Below are 5,758 nucleotides of genomic sequence, written 5' to 3'. Positions count from 1 at the left end.
CTGGCCTAGACCCTGCTCAGAGGGACTTGCCCAGGGACATGATGTTGCAGAACTACAGGAACCTGCTCTTTCCAGGTGAGGGTAATGTCTTTCCAGAAATCGATATCTCTATTAAATGTGTGATCAAGGAATTATCATCAAACATAATATAACAAAGGAGAAATAGTCCAAACATTGATAATGGAAAGACAAAATTATGACATCAAGGATTTTTATTTCAGGAAAGTCCAGTAAAATACGCACGAGTTTGAGTCAGTGTGGATATGATGAAACAAGTTACAAAGGTGTGAGTACATCCCATAAGAAAAATCATAATGAAAAAAAGAAAAAGAAAAATCATAATGGTAGAAAAGATCAATAGTGTAACAAACCCTGAAATAATTTTCCTCTAAATCAGAGTGCTTCATTAAGGAAAAATACTTATCAACATTACAAATATAAGTCACATAAAAAGGATTTGTTAAAGCTAAAAAATAATCAATGCAGGAAATAAGTACCAGTTTATAAAATGTTCTGAAAATAGGGCCTGGTTGCTCAGTGGTTAAAGCGTCAGCCCATGCTCCCAAAGGGTTACGGGTTTGATTTCCAGCCAAGGGCACAGACCTGAGTTGTAGGTTCAATCTCCAGCACAAGACGGGGCGCATGCGGGAGGCAACCAATAGATGTTTTTTTCTCTTTCTTCAAACTGAAGAGAAAATTTATGAAAGTAATCAAGTTGAGAAGTTTATTAACAATAATAGTTGTTCTGCTTCACCACTTCAAAAAAATTCCTCCTAGTGTCAACATCAACATTTGTAATAAATCTGGGGAATTTTTTATACATCCTTATTACTTAGCATCAGAAAATGCATATTAGTGAAAAACCTTACAAATGTAATGTTTATGGGAAGGCTATTTTTTTAAAGTATAATTTTTTAAAAGTACATTTATTTCCCCCCCAGAGAACTTTTCTTCAGTCCTTAAGGACTTAGCTCCGTACATGGGCTTTGGTGGAGGTTGTGGGGCAGCACCCGCAGGTCTAAATCGGAGTGGGGGTGTTCGGTGTTTCCAGGCTTCATGAGAATAATTCCTGACTACTTTGCTGTGAATGGCACAGCTCACACAGTAATGTAGTTTCACCTACAGCTTGGGAAGCACATAGGCGTCGAAGACACTCGCTTCGGAGATGTCCCTAACGGCTGCAATCTCTACAGTGTTTCGAATGACAAACTTCTTAAGGGCCTTGTCTTTGGGCACGCATTGGGTGGAGTTGGTGCAACAAATAGGCTGTACATGGCCTCAGCTTTTTTTTGGCATGACCGTTATTCCTTCTTTTCTTGGTCATCTTGGAAACAAGGACCCACAAGCTATGGGAAAGCTTTTGGAGAAAGCTCAAACCTGACTAGTCATCAGAGAATTTATTCCTGGCAGACATCTTATAAATATAATGAGTGTAGGAAAGTTTTCACCCAATTTGCAAACCTTACTAGATATCAGAGCATCCATACCAGAAAGAAACCATATAAATGTAATATATATGGCAAGGGCTATAGTAGAAATTCAAATATGGCAAGTCATCAGAAATTCAAACTATTGAGAAAACTTACAAGTGAAATGAGTGGGCAAAGCCTTTTCTGAGCATTCAAGCCTTGTGGAACATAAGAGAATCCATATTGGAGAGAAACCTTATAAATGTAATGAGTGTGGAAAATTTTTTAGAGGAAGCTGAAATCTCACTAATCATCAGAAAATGCATTCTGTGCAGGGACCTTATATATGTAATGAGTGTGACAAATCTTTTAATTGCAACTCACACCACACTAGACACTACAGAATTCATACTGGAGAGAACCCATATAAATGTAATGTATGTAGCAAGTGGATGGTAGTGGAGAGAAATCTCACAAATGTAATGTGTATGGCAAAGCCTTTCAAGTGTGTTCAATTCTTAGTCGACAACAAATAATCAATACTGAACAGAATCTGTAAAAGTCCTGTATTTGTCAAAGCCTCTAAACAGGCTCATACTTAAGTTAATATCAGAATATACATCTTTGAAAGAAAATACAAACATATAATGGGTACCACAAGCTTTTATCCAAAACCGGGCCTAATGTAATGTTAAAATGCCTACTGGAGAGAAAACTTACTAATGTAAGGAATATGTTAAGCTCTTATCAAATGTTGATACCTTTGGGGTCATGAGAGATCTCATACTGGGAGAAAACATACTAAGGCAGTGATGGCGAACCTATGACATGCGTGTCAGAGGTGGCACGCGAACTCATTTTTTTGGTTGATTTTGTTAAATGGCATTTAAATATATAAAATAAATATCAAAAATATAAGACTGCCCCGACCGGTTTGGCTCAGTGGATAGAGCGTTGGCCTGCGGACTGAAGGGTCCCAGGTTCGATTCCAATCAAGGGCATGTACCTTGGTTGCGGGCACATCCCCAGTAGGAGGTGTGCAGGAGGCAGCTGATCGATGTTTCTCTCTTATCGATGTTTCTAACTCTCTATCCCTCTCCCTTCCTCTCTGTAAAAAGTCAATAAAATATATTTAAAAATATATATAAGACTTTGTTTTACTATGGTTGCAAATATCAAAAAATTTCTATGTGACACAGCACCAGAGTTAAGTTAGGGTTTTTCAAAATGCTGACACGCCAAGCTCAAAAGGTTCGCATCACTGTACTAATGTATCAAATGTGGCAAGGCCAAGGATAAATTGTTGATAAATTGTTTCTCACAACAAACTACCCTTCAAATAAATCACACTAGAGAAAATCTAATGCTCTCAGTTCTCAAAGATTATTCAAGTTAAATTTGGCATTGTCATTAAAATAAAAATCATGAAACGTATAATGGCTTTCAGAGTTGCAAGGATACTGTGGAAAGGCCCCATTACTTTTGTTTTATTAAATTTTCATTTAACAGTTTGAAGTTTCTTTAAATAGCTACATTGCTATTTGATAACTTTCAACTTGAGATTTTGTGATTTTATTACAATTCTTTCATGTCACCATAAAGGCATTTGGGGAGGGTTTACTAAGATGAAAGGACAAAGTTCATCAGGTGAGGTTCATTGATGTCCAAAGTTTTCTGGAAGAATAAAAACACTGAATTTGTGCTCTAGCCAGCTTGGCTCAGTGGATAGAGCGTCAGCCTGTGGACTCAAGGACCCTGGGTTCGATTCTGGTCAAGGCCATATGGCTTGGTTGCGGGCTCGACCCCCAGTAGGGGGAGTACAAGAGGCAGCCAATCAATGATTCTCTCTCATCATTGATGCTTCTATCTCTCTTTCACTCTCCTTTCCTGTCTGAAATCAATAAAAAAACAACACTGAATTTGTGATAGAATACACTATAAATTTGAATGAGAACATGATAGGAGACTGTTAGTACTCAAATAATAAAAAATTAAGTTCAAATTTTTTAATTAAAATTTGTTTATTGATTTCAGAGTGAAGAAGGTACTGGGAGAGAGATATAGAAACATCAGTGATGACAGAGAACCACTGATCAGCTGCCTCCTGCACGCCTTCTACTGTGGATCAGCCCCGCAATCCAGACATGTGCCCTAACCAGGAATCAAACCACAACCTCCTGGTTCATGGGTTAACATTCAACCACTGAGCCACTCCAGCCGGGCTAAGTCAGACTTTAAAAAAAAAATTATTGACCAATGTTACCCCAATAAATTAAATTAAAAAGTAAATAAATAAATAAAAGAAAAAACAGTACCAAGGGAGGAACAAAGGCATGAAACATCATTCAAGTTATTTATTGAACGTTTACTATATGCAGGGTATTGTTTTAGTAATTTAGTTGCTGGGTATAGAGGGCATCCAAAGAGGGTATATAGAAAAGGGTCTCTGATGACACCATTTAAAAAAGGTAAACAGAAAAGGAGACTAATTAAAGAGCAGCCAAAAAGAAGAAAAATTAGGAAAAAGTAGTGATCAAGAAGCCAATGGAGTTTTTAAAAGGGAGAGAACAATAGTGTCAAATGCTGAAAAGAAGTCAAGCCAAAGCCGGTTTGGCTCAGTGGATAGAGCGTCGGCCTGCGGACTAGAGGGTCCCAGGTTCGATTCCGGTCAAGGGCATGTACCTTGGTTGCGGGCACATCCCCAGTAGATGTGCAGGAGGCAGCTGATTGATGTTTCTCTCTCATCGATGTTTCTAACTCTCTATCTCTCTCCCTTCCTCTCTGTAAAAAATCAATAAAATATATTTAAAAAAAAAAAAAAAGAAGTCAAGAACTGAATTATCCATTGGATTTAGTAATATGTAGTTAGCTGATGGCTCTAGTAAGAGTAATTTCAATGGAATGTTGAGGGCAGAATCAAGACTACAATGACTAAGGAGTGATTTGAAAGCAGAGAAAACAAATGGGGCTTGACTACCAAGGAAATTAGAGAGAAGACAGATTCAAGGGAGAATATTAATATAGGAGACTCTAGCATTATTATATGCTAAATGACTTAGAGATGAGACACTGAAGATAAAGAAGAGAGGGACAGATGATGGAACAGGTCTCTGAGGAGTTAAGATGGGACGAGACTCACTGACTTGCTCATTCATCTATACATTCATAGTGTTGGCCAGAAGACAGACACTCTGAGACAGTTGAGGATGCTGATGGTAGAGGTGACTAAGGAAGCTTAGAGCTCTCCTGTAAGCTTCCATTTCTCCAGTGTCAAGAGGGGAGGCATCTGCTGAAGGAAAAGAGGTGGTAGCATAGGGGTCTGACAACAGATGAGTCTTAAGTAGCCTTTAAGAATGGAAGAGGTGTTGGAGCATTGGGGCTGCTAAACTGCTTCTCAAAGTCAATTTGTGGTGCTACCAATCAATGGTGTGAACTCAGTAGTATTCAGCAGCCCGTGGGAGCAAAGAAAGCAGATGGCTAAAATGACCAAGGGACAAGGTTCTGCAGGGTAGGGAAAACAACAGATCATGAGTGAGTCTATGCTAAATGGACAAGGGGCAAAGCTAGAGCAGTGATGGCGAACCTATGACACGCGTGTCAGAGGTGACACTCGAACTCATTTTTTTGGTTGATTTTTCTTTGTTAAATGGCATTTAAATATATAAAATAAATGTCAAAAATATAAGTATTTGTTTTGCTATGGTTGCAAATATCAAAAAATTTCTATATGTGACACGCCACCAGAGTTAAGTTAGGGTTTTTCAAAATGCTGACACGCCGAACTTAAAAAGGTTCGCCATCACTGAGCTAGAGTGAACTGACAGATTGGGAGAAAAAAGCGATTAAGTGGAGGTTTCTTGAGGTCAGAGTAAATATATGAGAGGAAGAGCTCAAAGGACATTTAAAAACCATAGTAGTATGAATGGGATCTTAAAATTTAACATTTCAGAAATAAGTTTTGAGAGTCCATAATATGTCCTTAAAAGTGGTTGGCTAACTGATCTGAAAATGATTATTGAAAGTGAAGGTCCAGAAACTGTAAGGTCATTCATGACCAATAATATGACCCAGAATGATGGAAGGCCTAGGGGTAGACAGGCCATGAACCATCAAAGTCCTCAGTGAATGCAATGAGATGGCAGTGATGAGGATACACAGTACAGCTGAATAGCAGAGGCCTCAAAGTGTGGCCTTGAAAATCAGGAATATAGGGGCAACAGCCTCTATAATCCACCTACTCACACCATGTAGTAGTGAAGTGAGAAAATGAGCACCCTAGACTTGAAAAAATCCTAAGAGAAGTGTGGCTTAGAGCCACATTACAGTTAATCAAAAAAGTAGAAAAGTTT

At 38.4% G+C, this 5,758-nt stretch overlaps 1 pseudogene; it reads right to left on the bottom strand.

The window, feature by feature from the left end:
* Positions 1 to 234: 234 nt before the first annotated feature.
* On the bottom strand, positions 235 to 5,758 carry LOC139005254 (small ribosomal subunit protein eS26 pseudogene; annotated as a pseudogene).

The sequence above is a fragment of the Myotis yumanensis genome, unplaced genomic scaffold (assembly GCF_028538775.1).
Source record: "Myotis yumanensis isolate MYYU_CA2020_CCGP unplaced genomic scaffold, mMyoYum1.0.hap1 SCAF_3, whole genome shotgun sequence".
NCBI lineage: Eukaryota > Metazoa > Chordata > Mammalia > Chiroptera > Vespertilionidae > Myotis > Myotis yumanensis.
Note: the sequence above shows the minus strand (reverse complement) of the source record. Positions and strands in the feature narration are given on the sequence as shown.